Raw genomic sequence first — 17,370 nt, 5'->3', positions numbered from 1 at the left:
CATAAAAGATAAACAAATACCAATAAATATATGAAAAGAAATAAATACACAACCTCCTTTAGAGAAACACAAATTAGAGCAATGAGATCTCAAACTGCCAAAGCGGGGGAAAAGGTACCTACTCTCAAATATTGGCAAAGATACCTAGAAATACTCATTTTCATACATCATTGGGGGAAATGTCTACTTCTATGAGCTACAATTTCATTTAGCCAATTCTACTCCTAGGAATCCAACCAACGGATATTTTTGCAAATGTGCAAAAAAGTATGCAAAGAACTTCCTTGCTCTGTTGACTTTAAGGGCAAAAAATCAGAAAAAACCCATGGGGCACCTGGGTGGCTCCATCAGTTTGGTGTCCGACTTCGGCTCAGGTCATGATCTCATGGGTTCCTGGGTTTAAGCCCCGCGTCAGGTTCTGTGCTGACAGCTCAGAGCCTGGAGCCTGCTTTGGATTCTGTGTCTCCCTCTCTCTTTCCCCCCACCCTCTTGCTCTCTGTCTCTCAAAAATGAATAAATGTTAAAAAAAAAAATTTTTTTTAATAAAAAGAAAAAACCCAAGTGTCTATCAATAGTCAGAGCTAAATTATGGTACACCCATATTTGAGAATGTAATGCAGCCATTAAAAACAATGAACTGGCTTGAACAATACAGAGAAGATTAACCTGGCCCCTTTTCAAGGATGATATGCAAATTTGCGAAGCATTCCATTAAAAAAAAAAAAAAAGAATGAATTAGGGAAAAATATATACCTTCATGGAAAGTTTTCCGTGATGGGAAATGTTTGGGAATATACACACCAAACTATTAAAAATAGTTTCTTCTAGGCAGGGGCATAAGTTTTTACTCCACTCCATTACTTCTTACTCCACATATGTCTGTGTAACAGTATGCTTTAGAATTTTTAATTGTACAAAGATACTATTTGGCACACAAAAAAAGGGGGTGGGATAATATAAAGAATTAAAATCCTGGGGCGCCTGGGTGGCTCGGTCGGTTAAGCGTCCGACTTCGGCTCAGGTCATGATCTCACGGTCCGTGAGTTCGAGCCCCGCGTCGGGCTCTGTGCTGACCGCTCAGAGCCTGGAGCCTGTTTCAGATTCTGTGTCTCCCTCTCTCTCTGCCCCTCCCCTGTTCATGCTCTGTCTCTCTCTGTCTCAAAAATAAATAAATGTTAAAAAAAAAAATTAAAAAAAAAAAAATTAAAATCCTACTATCTGGCTAGTAAGACTATTTACAGAATAAATTGTTTTAATTGGTCACATACCAAAGTGATTGAAAACATGTTATTATGTGATTGGGCCCACTTATTGGTTTTGGAGGATAAATAGAAACTGAGGAATATTAACAAGATGTAGGATACCCCCCTGTGCATGGGAAATATTACACGTGCTTGACTAGCATTACCACATCACTACTGAGATCCAAATGGCTAATATGACTACCACGCTCAACCAACAAACAAGCATGAGGAAACAACTTTGTTCTCCAGGCAGGGCCACCCCACTACAACTGCATTCAACCCCACGGCCCTGGGCCACCCAACCTGGAGTGGAGAACTTCTAGTCCTTAGCTTAGTTCCATACTATCCATGGGTAGAGTGCCAAAGTGTCATCCATTTTCTTTGTTATTAAAAACAAAAAGCCATAGTTTTAAGATTCCTTAGTTGAAATACTTTTAAAAGCCTTAAGATGAAAGTGTTGCACTCATGAAAGAAAAGAATCTCTTTATGCTACAAATTAGCGTAACATTCCACACTCCCCCAAGGAGTTACCAAAAAAAAAAAAAAAAAAAAAAAAAATTATTACTCATTACCTATAGACAAAGTCATTAGTGAATAAAGTACACTCTCAACCACTTAAAACTATTTTTTAGTCTCTCAGCTTGCTATAAAATTTAATGTAAGTATATTTTGTTGTAACTTTTAAATTTAGTTTGTGAGAAAAATTGAGTAAACGAGGAATTTTAAAATTCTAGCAATTTTTTTTAAGTTTATTTTGAGAAAGTGCACGTGCACCCACGCGAGGGTGGGGGGAGTCGGAAGGGTGGGGAAGGGGCAAAGAGAGAATCTGAAGCAGGCTCTGCACTGCCAGCACAGAGCCTGAAGCGGGGCTCAAACCCACGAACTGTGAGATCATGACCTGAGCCAAAACCAAGAGTCGGATGCTTGACCGACTGAGCCACCCAGGCGCCCCAAATTCTTGGCATTCCTAAAATACCAGACAGATATTTTTAAACTTACCCATTTTTTAGACAGTTGTTTTGAACTAACACTTTTAGAGTGCTATTCTAATGAGTAATTTTAATCATAATTTCTCAAGTTTTTGGGTTCCCAAATCTAGATATGGTAGTTTTAGTACATAATACTAGTTGGGTGAGAAATTACAACCAGACAACACTTATTTGAGATGGTCCCAATTTGGGGTTCTTAAAATAGAAACTGCCTATCAGGGCTGGGAGAGAAGCAGTTGTGAATGTGACGGACAGACAGCACATGGATACATAAGCATATTCTGTGCTTACTGTGTCTTTCTTCACAAATTCCTCCAAAACTTAATGTTTTCATTCTTACCTTTACTGTTTTCTGTTTTCCTAGTTGTGGCTCTACTACTTCTTGCCATCTGTCTACAAACTTCTTTTGTCTCTCTGCTTCATACTTAGATGTAATACATATATAAACATGTCTGTCACTACTGACTCTATCTAAGTCCTTTACGCTCTTTAATCTAAAGAGCTTATGAGAGTAATGTTCTCTATTTTGGCTCTTTAAGTAAAAGCTCTATTATTTTTTCTGTGTGTTTTTCCAATCTGGGGTTGTGGATTTCCCCACACGCTATCCCCCAGGGTCACTGGCCCTCACCGGAAAGAAAAAAGTTCATCATCCTTATCCCATCCCTAACAGCCTGATGGAGAATCACTAAGTAATAGGAACAGGAAGATTATTTAAAAAAAAAAAAAAAAAAAATCATGCGCTCAAAATAACTAGGAAACCATGCGTGAAAATTCCTTTTTTAAGGATTTAGTATTTACAGAGCCAGAATCTCATGTCTAAATGACTACAGAGAGTATAAGTTAGTCACTACCACACATAGTCTATTGCTTTTAGATCACAAAGATGGAATTTACTAATCTTTACCCCAGGGTGGAGAAAGAAAAGGAAAGAAAAGAAAGGAAGGAAAGGGAAGAAGGGAGAGGAAGGGGAGAAAGCTAGCTAGCTGCAACAAATGCAAAATTTGAATAAATTCCTGTGGCTCAGGGCAGTTGAGCCAAAATTGTCTTCATTTTCCTTCTATTTATAGGGTTGAAAAAAGAAACTCCACATGGCAGAGACTTCCCCCAAAGACTCGTCCTTTAAGGCAAATGCTAACTTGCCCTATCCACACTGGCACAGGCCTCATTTCTCAAGGAAAGCCCACCTCTTCCTGACAATCTCTTTCCTAAAATGCCAGTATTAGGAAAGAAGAAATAAAAATGTCTGTACTTCTCCCACTGTAACAAAGAATAAGTGATAGAAATTTTGAGGAAGATTTCAAATCCAGAAATTAGGACTTTGAATGTCGTCCGACTACTCGGCTCTCACTAAAGTTTTTAGTATCCGTATCACACTGTTAACTCATAAAAGCTTTTGGCTAACTAGTACCACTGTCATGTAAAAAATACACCTCATTTTTTATTTAATTAAAACAAGTGAATTCTGTCTTCATTTTAAGATTTAAAGCTAGCTGAAAACTAACTTGAAATCATTTTTAATCACTCGGTGAGTTCTCTGGAGAGAAAATGACGTCTTGACACAGAACTGCTAATTTTAAAAATGCTTTCCAAAGACAGAGCAAAACCAGAAAGCTTTTCTCTAATATATGTAACTAAATCCTCCAGCATCGAGCAGATACCATATCAATAAACCCTTTCCTGAATATGTATCAGCTTTCTATTCACTCCTGAAATATCAGGTTTTAGTCTATAGCCAAAATATACTCAAATTGTCTTTGTGTCAGAGCTAAAGACACCCTCTTCTGAGGAACCAACATCCAGAGAAAACCCATGCAGAGAAACCGGGGTACTCTGACATCATTAGCAACTAAACAACCAGGAACCACCTGGAATTCAGCCAAGACACGTACCTCATTGTCCATTGTTTATAAGCAGGACATTGCTTACTGTGCTGCTTCCTGTGGGAGCACAGATGGGGCCAGGACAGCCAGCCCATGACTTGGAACTGCTTTCGTGCCCATTACCTGGGCTCCTTAAATAAACAAATGTCACCCTACTTCAGTATATGCTTATACGGTGAAAACAAAAAATTTTTTAATGTATTTCGGTCTGTTTTCAGAAGAAAACCGGTTGCACAGAGTTGAAAGACTGATGGGTGTCATTTCTTATAAGGTACTGAAACCGTGATTTATCTTAGGAAAACAAACACAAAGCCCTGATCATCACCATTAACCACATGGAGCCGTCACATGGCGGAGTCTTTCCAAGTATTCTCAGCATCTGACAAGTACTGGGATCCCGTGACTAATATTCTCATTCTCAAACTATGTTCTTCTCAAAACCTTGGCTCCTTTCAAGCCAATCATATTCTGCCTCAGCCTCAGAAAATAATTACTCCAAAACCAAAGAAATCCAAGAATCACACAGAACCTTCCTCCGAAGATAAAGGACTAAGAAACTTGAAAGGCTATCTCAGGAAGATAGGAAAGGACTGAAATAATTGAAAATTCGTCTCATTTGACTAAGACACTGACAGAAGATTGTGACACGAGTAATAAACGCCATGGCCCAACACGGAAGCTGAGGAGCCACGTTACAGAGCTATGAGGGCAGCGCAGAGTAGAAAGAACACGGGCTCTCAAGTCCAACAGTGCTTTTTACTAATGGCAGATCCTTGACCCAGCCAATTCCCTCTCTAGCTTAAGACGGCTTATAATACCTCAAAGGATTAAATAACTAACATCAGGGGTCCCAAAATGAAAAAACACAGCAGGAGCCTGGTAAGGAATATAAGTGAGTTAAGGGGGTGGCCATAGCTGTACCTGCTAGATGTTCCAACTCTCTTCTGCAAAAAACGGAAATCAAAAATTTCAGATGTTGTCTACAAGTAATTCAATTTCATTCCCAACACTGTGGGCTTACGCTGTTTGGGCCGAACCACATGCCACATTCAAACCACAGCCCTCTACTGTGTCACTGCTGGCACACAGAACGCGTTTATTAGCAGAGTGCCTGGCACCTACTAGCAAATAGAGCCATGATCACTGATAAAACTCAAAATGTTACCAACTTTCAACACATTTGAGGCTAATCGGTGGGCTAGTTGGATGGCTGGCTGGTTGGTTTTCTGAAAGGAAAGAAATGGTGGAAACAAATGCAAGAAAGAAGGGCTGAAAAGTTAAGTAACCAGAAAACAAGAGCCGAGATAATAAAACATATTGTTCTTGAAATATTTTTGCCTTTGAAGCTACACTTTAGAGGGAGTAAAGTGTACATTTCCTGGAGATGTTCTACAGTGTATGTGCCTTTACACTCTATTGCTGGTGAAGTATTTGAATGTTCAAACAAAACCCGGTTTGATCAGAAGCCAGTTTCCTGGATTGTGCTTTACAATGTTTAATCACGAACTAAAAAAAGGTCTTGTTCTCTTTATTGATAAAAGAAAATTGTCAAACACATTGTCACATACTGAGAGGTTATCATCTGGGGAGATTGTACTGATAGAAAGTAGTGGTATTTGCGTCTATTGTCCCCTCTTAACCAAGTACAATTTGGGGGCACCTGGGTGACTCAGTCAGTTAAGCGTCCAACTCTTGGTTTTGGCTCAGGTCATGATCTCACGATTTGTTGAGTTTGAGCTCAGCACGGAGCCTGCCTGGGATTCTCCTCTTTATCTCTCTCACTGCCCCTGCTCTGCTCTGTCTCTCAAAATAAACTTAAAAAAAAAAAAAATCAAGCATAATATCTACTTCAGATATAAGAGAAAAGGCTTCTTTGAAATTCAAACCTATAAATGTCCTCTTATTATTGTTTTTCTAGATTCCAAACATGCTTTATTTCTTTTTAAAATGCTATTTACAGCAATATAAAGAGTAGAGACACGTTCAACATTATAGATACAAAAGAATTAAACTGACCCATAACACCATTAATCCAGAAATGATTATTGGCATTCTGGTGCATTTCCTCTCAGACCACCGGTGACTCCAACACTTACTATGTAACTTTGGGAACCTATTTTTCTGAACCTCGATTTCTTCATGTCTAAAATAAAGATAACAATAGTACCCAAAAATAAATAAATAAAAGATAACAATAGTACCTACCTCTTCAGGTTGATAAGAGCATTAAATGAGTTACTACACATTAAGCACTTACAACAGTGCCTGGTAACACAATAATTCAGATTATTGGTACTTTTATCATTTTCCTACTTTTTAAAAGAAATTAAGATAACAGTATTCACACAGCTCTGCAACTGGCTTTTCTTTTTAATTTTTTAAAAATTTTTAAAATGTTTTTATTATTTTTAATTTTTGGGAGAGAGCACACAAGCAGGCGAGGAGCAAAGAGGGAGACACAGAATTCAAAGCAGGCTCCAGGCTCTGAGCTGTCAGCACAGAGCCCAACGCAGGGCTTGAACCCACAAAGCCTAAGATCATGACCGGAGGCGAAGTCGGGGCACTTAACCAACTGAGCCACCCAGGCACCCCTGCAGCTGGCTTTTCATAATTAGTATTATGAGCATCTTTTATGAAATAAGATTTGGAATATATTGTTTTGAATGACTTCTACCACAATGTAACTATTCTTCTATTACTATGCATTTACTTTGTCTCCACCATTTTCTTCCTAGTTTTTTAAAACTTTTTATTGTTTATTTTTGAGAAAGAGAGAGACAACGTGTGAGTGGGGGAGGGACAGAGAGAGAGGGAGACACAGAATCTGAAGCAGGCTCCAGGCTCTGAGCTGTCAGCACAGAGCCCGACGTGGGGCTCGAACCCACAGACCATGAGATCATGACCTGAGCCAAAGTCAGATGCTTAACCGACTGAGCCACCCAGGTGCCCCTCTTTCTCTTTTAAATGAAAAAATATTTTCATTTCTATGCTATTGATCTAAGTGTAGGACCACCAGAAACAATCTAAAAAACTACTAAGTGTCTATTAAATATATAGTTGGATTTGGAGTCTGACTTCATTCAAAGGACTGTGTACCTCAAGAATTTTGTGCTTCATGGAGTCTTACGAGCTAAGAAGAAACTGAAGGAATTGAATGGGGCATGGTAGGAGGGTGTAGGAGATGCTGGGAAGCACAAAATATGCAAAGCTGAACTGGAAAAATCCCTTTCCAGCCTCTTCAGCCAACCCTGAACTATGGGCCTGGAAAACCCGATGCTGCAGGGTACTTCCAGACAGGGAAATGAGTAATGGACACAGAGGCAGGAGCAAGCCAGGGCCTTCTCTAGCCTGAGGAATATGTGGGCAGTGAAGCCAACTTGGCCTCCAGAAATATAAATCCCTATCGTGATTCTACCTAAAATGAACTTGGCAAGAGATGAATGGTAGATTAGATCATCAGTAGCTCCCGTAGCTTATTACACCGTTTACCAAAGTATGGTTGTGTTCAGGCTAAAGGCCAACCCTGCCTGTATGCATCAAATATAGGAATCAAGGTTCTGTTTATATTTCTATAATGAAAGATATTCTTCAGCTGGGATAGATCTGAGAATAGATCCCATGAAAGAGTATGAAATCAGACCCTTTCTCTGAACAAATATGAAATTCAAATGTGCTTTATGCTGGAGCACAATCCCCCTATTATTACTATGGGAAAAGCATATGACATTACATTATAATGGCAAAAACACTACATTAAGACCCAGAAAATGTAGGCTGTAGTTGGTTCTTTGCCATTTTCTTGCTGAGTTATAGTAAACATATTCACCTCTTTGAGATTCAATTCAATTTAAATAATTTTTGCTCTATTTATATTAAAGGATGATTCTGCATCTCAAGAAGGATAATGCAGTAAAAGTGCTTTAAAATTACAAAGCAGTTTACAAATATAGGTTCTTATTACAGTTCCAAGAGTCATAGTCTAAATTTTTTTATAATGAAAATTTCCTTCGCAAAAAATGATTGTAGTTCTATTACATGTGATTAGTATTATGACTTTCATGGTTTCAGGTCTTACTGTCACAAGCAGATTTCTTGGTTAATAAACTACTTTCCAGGAGAAAAATGAATAGTTCTTTACTAATTGATCAACAGAGATAGATTTTGAGGTAGGTTAATGTATTTAGGATTGTTTTTCCACTCAGTTGGAAGAATTAGACTAACGGGAAGGGAGATGTGTTTCACTTCTAACGTCAAGGACTCAAATCTGAAGATCCTTAGAAAACACACTTCACTTGATTTTAAGAGAAATTTAAGTATATCTCAAATCAGACACAGGTTTGGAAACTGAAGTAATAACATGCACTTGAAAGTACACAGGCAGACAGCAGTTTGCCTAAACTGGTAAGTGCAGAACAGATACCAGGGCTAGAAGGAGGAGAATGAGGAAAAGCAAATTGTCTCAGGAAGGGTAATTGAAAACTGACTTTAGCTTTGTGCATTCCTGAAAAGGTTCATGTAATAAAAATTCTATAACCATTTTGTTGCTGACTTCCATTGTAATTTTGAGTTCACGAGGGAAATCACAGGCTTCCATGATAGGAATCACATTTCCATCCATTCATTCAATCATCTAACATTTACTGAGGACTCTGTGTGTCTGCCACTTAGTTGGGTACCACAGAGACAAAGGGAAATAAATTATATTCTCTGTGCTCAAGGGCCTTAATCTATTTTTGACGGAAGCTTACCTTCAAGTAAAAGAGGTGGCAAAAGGTTTAGAAAAAGAACTCTTAGAGATAATAACAGCAAAAACATTTATTGAGTCCTTAATGTTGTACTGGGCTGTATGCTAAGTACATTGTCATTTAATCCTCAGTGACCCCATGAGATAGTTAGTGTTATCCCTGTTTTATGGATCAGGAAACAGTTTTAAAGAGATTAAGTTAGGCTAGCTATACCACTGAGGAAGGTTGTGCTTTGGAATTCTAATATTCTTCCTTATTCTGGTATCTTCTCTACATTACGATCTTCAGCCCAGGTCATGGAAGAAAAGTTACTCAGTATACAATCAACCCATGAGATCATTTCATAAGAATTTAAGTTAATACATATTTGAGGTATATTACAAGAATTATTCTCATTTCATCAGAGTTCTCACTGAAACCACTCAACCCAAATGATAAGGGAGCAAGAGTGGTTACCTCTGCTTCAAGGCTTTCATGTAACTCAACAAATAGAGAGGAGTCACATAGAATTCCTTTTTTCACGGAGTCCTTTAGTAACAAAAGCAATCCCTTTTTTTTTAATATTCCATTGCTGTTCTGAAATACCATAATACTATTATTAATTTGTTGGCTAGCTTTTAAATAAAAACTGGTGATTAGATATTTAGTACCTACCAAGTTAGAAAAATATTATATTGGTAATCTAATTCAGTAGTATCTCTATTTCCATAGTTCCCTTAAAGCAAAAAGCTGAGCTCCATGTACAGTGGCCCAGGCAACACACAGATATACAAGACACTGAAATGTGGGAGATGAATTATTGCCATAAAAAACACTGGTTGGATAAAATCAAAATGAATTCAATGGAAACTATTCAAAGAAGTTGACTTTACGTCCCTTCTAACTAATGGGTAAAAAGTTACCTGTCCCAGCATAGATATAGATCATAAAAATTATTCCTACCGTTTCCATCAAAAATTCATGTTAAAATTCAAAGAACAAAACTTCTGGGGCGCCTGGGTGGGCAGAGAGAGAGGGAGACACAGAATCCAAAGCAGGCTCCAGGCTCTGAGCTATCAGCCCCCACTGCGGGGCTCAAACTCACAATCTGTGAGATCTTGACCTGAGCCAAAGTCAAAAGCTTAACCAGCTGAGCCCCCCAGGCTTCCCAAGAGGTAGTTTTAAATGTAGTGCTTGAATCAAAAAGTATTTGTAGTCCTAGAACGGCCTACACTGAGTACAGGCACTGAATGAAACTCCTCTAAAGAAAAACAACCACGTTATTATCTAACTGCTATTGCCTTTAATCGGTAAAAATCACCTGAGTACAGTTCCAAGCAAATGCCATAAGGGACAGTGGAATTGCCAGAGCTGACCTTGGGCCAGTCAAGAGACAGCACCCCCACTCTACACACCCTTAGTCTCTCCCACTGCCTGATTTCATAATGTACAATGCAAGCTTTCTTCTCAGACATCATTTTATCAGAGAGCTTCTGGACACAACTCCTTCGGTCACAAAAGAAATAAGAAGATGAACAACGTGGAACATCAGGGCACATCACATCCACAACACGGTCCCTTGGCTCCTCAGCTCCAGGATGCTCCTCTCTTCTCCCCCTTTCTCGTGGCCACCTCAAGGTCTTTCTTAGTAGACTTACAATCTCTTCTACCCGTCCCCTTCCTCTAAGCTCCCTCCTGGCCTTGGTTCCTTCCTTGGTTTAGCTGACACCTGAGCAGCTCCCATCAGGAGTCCCACAGCCTGGCTCTTTCTCGGCTCCACTGCAGGAGCCGAGTGCTCCTCCTGCAAACGTATCACAACCATGCCAATGGGTGTCACCACATTCTCCTGGCCTCCAACCCACAAACTGCACTTAACTCTAAAACAATCTGCCCAGGGCCCCCCCCCCACCCCCCCGCCCCGGGTGGCTCAGTTAGTTAAGTGTCATGTCATGCTTTCAGCTTGGTCAGGATCTCATAGAGCCTGAGTCGGGCTCTGTGCTGGCAGTGCAGAGCCCGCTTAGGATTCTCTCTCCCCCTCTCTCTCTGCCCCTCCCCAACTCGTGCTTTGTGTGTCTGTGTGTATGTGTGTGTGTGTGTGTCTATTTCTCAAAATATATAAACAAACTTTAAAAAAAATTTAATAAAAAAAATAAAATTGCAACTCCTGTGCTCATATCTTAAAAAACTAAACTAAACTAAATAAATAAAACAATCTGCCCACTTATCCTTGCTAGGCTTCCTCCCTGCTGTGTGGCCATAGAGCATAAAGACTGAGACGCTGGTTCCAGCGTCAGAAAAAGCCTGGATCCCTGGTTCATAACCTGACACCTTTAGCAAGTCACTTAACCTCTTTAAAACTGTTTCCTGGTCCACAAAATGGGGCTAAGAGTAACTATCTCATGGGGTCCCTGTGAGGACTAAATGAGAATATACTTACTATAGTACAATAGTAAGGGCTCAATAAATGACTTTGCTGGTATTTTCTCCAATAGTTGTTTTTCCCCCAAACTTTTTGCCACCTATCTTCAAATTACCCTCTGCACGGGTCATTCTCTTAACCGTCAGCAATTAACTTTCCTACTTACCAAGAAAGTAGGGGCCAGCTTGAAACATCTGAATTCCCTGCCAACCTCCTAAGAGGTTCTCTCTATACCCTCCCCTTTGTACGTCTTTCCCACTAGTCACAAGCCCAAACCCTCCACCCGTGCTCTGGTCCTGTGTGCCTAGACACCACCCTATCAATCATTCTCTAGCTGAGACTTTCAGGCCCTTCCGGTCTCCTTTTCAAGATTCCCCTTTAACCCGAAAATGTGTTTACATCTCTCCCCTCAACAAAAAGCACCCCCCACCCCCAACACACACACAATCCTATCAATGCTCCCTTCTCTTCTTTCCTCCTCGGTCAAGCTTCTAGAGAGCACCGTCCACATACTGTCTCTCCTTCCTCACCTCCTCCTCGCTCTTCACCCACAAGGATATCATTTCTGCCCCCACATCCATCTTTGCCTCCCCAACCACCACTGTCACAAGTCTCCAAAGACCCTCCCAGTTGTCAGACCCAGTGGACACTTCTCGGTCCTCCTTCTGGACCTCTCTGCTACACCTGACGCTACTTGCCACTTATTCCCTGCTTCTCTCTTGCCTCTTCTCTCCTACGCACGGTCTCGGCATTGTTTGCCCTCACACCGCAGTGGACGGCTCCTCCTCGGCCTGCCCTTGGCTCCCTGGTTTCAACCATTATAGGCTGTCCTGGACAGTCTCATCAACCCTGTAGTTTTGACTACCGTGTTGTATCCGGACCGCCAACAAATCTACTCCCTTCATCCTGGCCTCCCCCTCAGATTGCAGACCTGCACACCTAACTGCAGGCTGAACATATCCACAGGCCTCTCAAAATCTACATGGCAAAAACCCACTACCCACCACTGTTCAAAACCTGCACTAATGGTTCCTGAAATCATTCATCCTCCCATGCCAGACCCTGGAATTGACCCAGACTTTTCCCTCTCCTCGCCACAATAAACATTTACTGGGCAGAACCAAAAAGCAGGTAAAGCTGACTTTTTGGTAAAGGACGGAAGGACAGTTGAAATGGGCCTTTAACAAGCAGAAGTGAAAGGGCAGAAACAGGGGCTGTGGCCTTCTCAGAGGCATGTGGTTACTCGCACATACACCACACGAGGGTAAATTCAGGAACAGAAGGTATATATTTTTTTTGATATTTATTTATTTATTTAGAGAGAGAGACAGACAGACAGAATGAGGGGGAGAGGGGTAGAGAGAGGGGAGAAAGGATCCAAAGCAGGCTCTGCACGGTCAGCACAGAGCCTGACAAGGGGCTCGATCTCACAAACCATAAGATTATGACCTGAGCCAAAATCAAGCTTAACTGACTGAGCCACCCAGGTGCCCCAGAAGGTAGATTTAAGAATGAGCAGAAGTGTGGAAGACAGGCTAAAAAGACAGGTGAGCCCTAGTCATGAAAACTAGTAAGTACTCATTGTTTTCACTCTAATTTCTTTCCTTTCTAAAGGTTGACCCAGGTCAATCACAGAAACCCTGTCCCCTTGCCCAAACCTAGCCAGTAAGATGTGAGGAGAAGATTGCCAGAGGCATTTGTAGTAACCTTTTCCTTGTTCCCAAAAGGGACTTTCTTCCTCTGGATACCACCTGGTGTGGCTGTGGTACCTGAGGCTGCTACCATCATCTGGCCGCTAGTCTAAGAGTTAATCCACCTCAGGAGAGGGCAGAAGAAATACAAGCAATGGTGATGGAGGCTTGACATTCCCCACAAGGGGCCTGTCCTACCTCTAGACCTTTAGATTGTGTATTATTTCTCAATAGATGTCTTTATTGTTTAATAAAAAAAAAGGGGGGGGATAGGGATTGGCCACATGTAGAAAATACAGGGGGTCTAAGTTTTTTTCATGTTTATTTTCAAAGAGAGAAAGAGACCGTGTAGGGAAGGGGGGCAGGAAGGGGAGGGGCAGAGAGAGGGAGAGAGAGAATCCCAAGCAAGCTCCATGCTCCGAGGGCAGAGCCCAACATGGGGCTCAACCTCACCAACTGTGAGATGATGACCTGAGCCGAAATCAAGAGTGGGTGCTTAACCCACTGAGCCACTAGGCCCTCCAAAAACACAGGGTTAAAAACAGTTTAACAGATACCTTTATTATAGGATTTCTCAACGTTAAAATAGAAAGTTTCGAGAACTTAGTTTTTCAAATTTATGTGATGAAACAAGCCTCTCATCCTGCCTCTAGTTTTTGAAGTGTACCTAAAAGTATCTCCAAGAATTAAGCATTTATGGATCATAGTTTAGAAAACTAGTTTTTACCAGAGCAGATGAGAAGAGTGTGTGACTGACTTACGATACAGCACAATGATGACAGTAATACAGGGACAGAAATGTGCTACGGGAATCCAGAGGGATCACTGCCCTTCTCGGAGGTTCTCACTCAGAATGGCAGATGGGTTTCACATTATGTGCCAATTCTAGTAAATATTTACTAATTGCCTGGAATACTATATTGAAAAGGATTCTGAGGCCTCACCCAGATTCAGCAGGAAAACAAAAACAGCCTTACTCAATTAGAAATGATCATCATGAGCATAGAAGGGGTAGTTGGGACATGATTCTAGTTCATCCTGAGACTTCTAAAGTGACATCAATTCCTAAACAAATCCTAGAACCATCCCAAAGAATTTCAAATTTTTTTAAACCTCAATCAGGTGAGATTGATCTTTAATAATTAAAAGGGTAATAAAGTGGTTAAGTGTATGGACTCCAGGGTAAGAGAGACCTGGGTTTAATTCTTAGTTCCTCCACTTGCTATGTGGACTGGATACAGTATTCAGCTGCTCTAAATCTAAGTTTTCCCATCTGTAAAATGAGATGAACGGTCCTAACTCACATGGTAGGTTTAAAACTTAAATTAGGTAATACATCCAGCTGCATACAGTATGTACAATAAATATTAAGTTTAGCTACAGCAATTACTAAGGCATTTACTCTTTGATATTCGTATGTGTCCACTGTATACACAACCATGGACTGGAATGCAATGAATTAAATGGAGACCATACAACCTAATTCCCTGAACCCGTTAACAATGCCAAGATAGGCTACGATAAGCAAGTGGCAAAGATGATTACAAAGCACTGTTGAAAGTGTTACTTGCCTTTAAGGAGACCTATGAAATAAATAAAGCTAACACCTGAGAGAATTCTCTGCAAAACACACTTTTCCAGATCTCTCCATAGAGAAAGCCAAGAAACAATGACCAAACCTATAGCAACAAGCCTCCTTAACACCTAGAATGAGTTTTATTTTTTTCCCCTTGGGGCACAGAACTTTTGGTACTAAAGCCAAGACAGTTGGAAGCAAATCAGGTCGGTTGGTCACCCTACAAATAAAGCAAATCAAGTCCCAACAGCTGGGTCCAGGTCTTGGCTGTGCTACTCAGAGCTGAGGCAGAATGAGTTCTTGAAATACCATTTCCCATTAAAAGAAATCAGGGCTCTTTTTGGAGAAATGGCTAAGTCCAGGTGTGAGAAGAAACTGCTCAAGATGAACCTGAAATATCCGGTTATGTCATATGTCAGACAGCAAGAAAACTCTAAAAACTAATTAGGGTCATATCAAAAGGTAGGGTCATATAGAAAGGTCTCTGGAGCCAACTTCAAAAGGCTCCCATGGGCCAAAGATGGGATTTTAGAAGCTTCAAAAAAGATAATTACAACTGATCAAAACCTGTCTATTATGTTCTCATCTGCAAGTTCGTAGTAAATTCTTTTTTCAAAACACATAATTGATTACCTTCAAAGGATGTTGGGGAACCAACTCATCATTTTAGAAACTAATAATGGGGGAAAATATAGCATTTGCTCTGCTTTTCTATATGAACTGTATACCACTGTGTAACCAAATAGATGAGGGAAACAGGTCTCTTTTAAAAAAGTATTCAGGGGTGCCAGCATGGCTCAGTTGGTTAAATGTCTGACTTCGGCTTCGGTTCTCATCTCACCATTCTTGAATCCAAGCCCCACATCAGGCTTTGCACTGTGCTGACGGTGCAGAGCCTGTTTGGGATTCTCTCTCCCTCTCTCTCTCTCTCTCTCTGCCCCTCCCCGACTTGTTCTTTCTCTCTCTCTCTCCCTCTAAGTAACTAAATAAACTTAAAAAAAAATTTTAATTAAAAAAAAGTATTCAAAGCAATAAATGAAAAGTAAATGACAGAATTTGAACATTACCATTTTGTCACCCCCAACAAATTAGTGGATCTAGCTATCAAGCATCAGCAGCTACTAACATAACCAAAAGTCAGTAAGATGTTTTGTGTCTCCCAATGAAAGATCACACCACCACCTATAGTCTGTCAAATGGATCGAACACAAGTTTGATCACACCTCTGGATCCAGCTGCCAATTTGCGGGACATACAAAGGAGAGGACATGTTGAACTGCATCATTCACGTGTAATCAGCAAAATCCAGACCACAGGATACTCCACAGGACAAATGCTCCAGGTTCTTCACAAATAAATTGCAAAGAAAGGACAGAGGATAAGAGGATAAGGATATCCCATAAGGAAAAGGATAGAGGAGAAACTAATTTTTTTTTTAATGGGGGAAAAAAACCTATCATGTCCACTGATGCACATTTGAGTGATAACACCGTAACAACATGCAAGGAAGTGAATACTATAAAGTCAAGAGTTACTTAAGTGGAAGAGGAGGGGCTGACATTGGGTGGAAATACAGAGGGGCTTCTGGAGTTTCCGGAAGTTCCAAGGGTGTTCTCTTTATGATCATTCATCCAACTATACATTTATTTTCTGTGATTTTCTGAATCTGCACTTGTTATTTTACAATAAAAAGGTTTTTTTTAAAGTGATAGTGCAAAATCTACTATTTAACACCTCCTATATTCAAAACACTTTTACAAATATTAGAATTTGTATTTTCAAATACTATAACATTGTTCCAAATAACCCTTGAAAAGTATTTATTATCTCCATTTTTCATGTAAGGAGACTGAGCTCTAGAAATGTTTTTTTAAAAAATATTTTAATGTTTATTATTTACTTTTGAGAGAGACAGAGACAGAGCACAAGTAGGGGAGGGGCAGTGAGAGAGGGAGACATAGGATCCAAAGCAGGCTCCAGTCTTTGAGCAGTCAGCACAGAACATAATGTGGGGCTCGAGACCACAAACTGTGAGATCATGACCTGAGCCGAAATCGGACACTTAGCCAACTGAGCCACCCAGGCATGAGGTTTAGAAATCTTAAGCAGGTTGCCCATACTCACAGTTATTAGGGCAGAGCCATGATTCAAATTCAGAAGAGTGGCTCCAAAACCATTATCTTATTGTCAATGTTCTATTAATGCCCAGTTATTTATTTGGTCAAGAAAGATTTATTGCTCACCTACTAAATCATGCTCTTAAAGATACAGGGGAGTTTCTGCCTTTGTGGAGATCAAGACAGACAAGGAATCATCCAAGGGAATATAAAAGTACAGCCGTTGGTAGGTACAGTAAGGAAAAGGTATGTGGTGCCAGGAGAATCCACACAGCAGAGAGGGAGACCCTCCCTGCACAAGTGATGACTGAGGTCTGGGGAAGCAGTTCACTAAGTAAGGGGGCAGTGGGCTGCTCCACGCAAAGGAGGCAATGTACAAAGTCGCCAGTGATGGAGGGAGCATGGCCCTTTAAGGATGGAGTATGAGAATGAAGGTAGTGAAGACAGAGGAGGCTGAAGAGCTGGGAAGAACAGGAAGCCACTAGCGGATTTTAATTAAACCTGTTGCTGAAGATGGATTGAATTAGGTTTGCATTTTTAAAATGGCAACAAGGTCAGGGCGCCTGAGTGGCTCAATCGGTTAAGCATCTGACTTCAACTCAGGTCATGATCTCGCGCTCTGTGAGTTCGAGCCCCATGTCAGGCTCTGTGCCGACAGCTCAGAGCCTGGAGCCTGTTTCAGATTCTGTGCCTCCCTCTCTCTCTTCCCCTCACCTGCTCATGCGTGTGC

General features: G+C 40.7%; 1 protein-coding gene and 1 pseudogene across 2 annotated transcripts in view; one reads left to right on the top strand and one right to left on the bottom strand.

The window, feature by feature from the left end:
- Positions 1-17,370, bottom strand: part of SNX25 (sorting nexin 25) — a 131,991-nt gene that overhangs the window by 103,994 nt on the left and 10,627 nt on the right. The window lies entirely within an intron of this gene.
- On the top strand, positions 621-718 carry LOC122479274 (annotated as a pseudogene).

This window comes from Prionailurus bengalensis, chromosome B1 (assembly GCF_016509475.1).
Source record: "Prionailurus bengalensis isolate Pbe53 chromosome B1, Fcat_Pben_1.1_paternal_pri, whole genome shotgun sequence".
Classification (NCBI taxonomy): Eukaryota; Metazoa; Chordata; class Mammalia; order Carnivora; family Felidae; genus Prionailurus; species Prionailurus bengalensis.
This window is presented reverse-complemented; position numbering and strand designations above follow the sequence as displayed.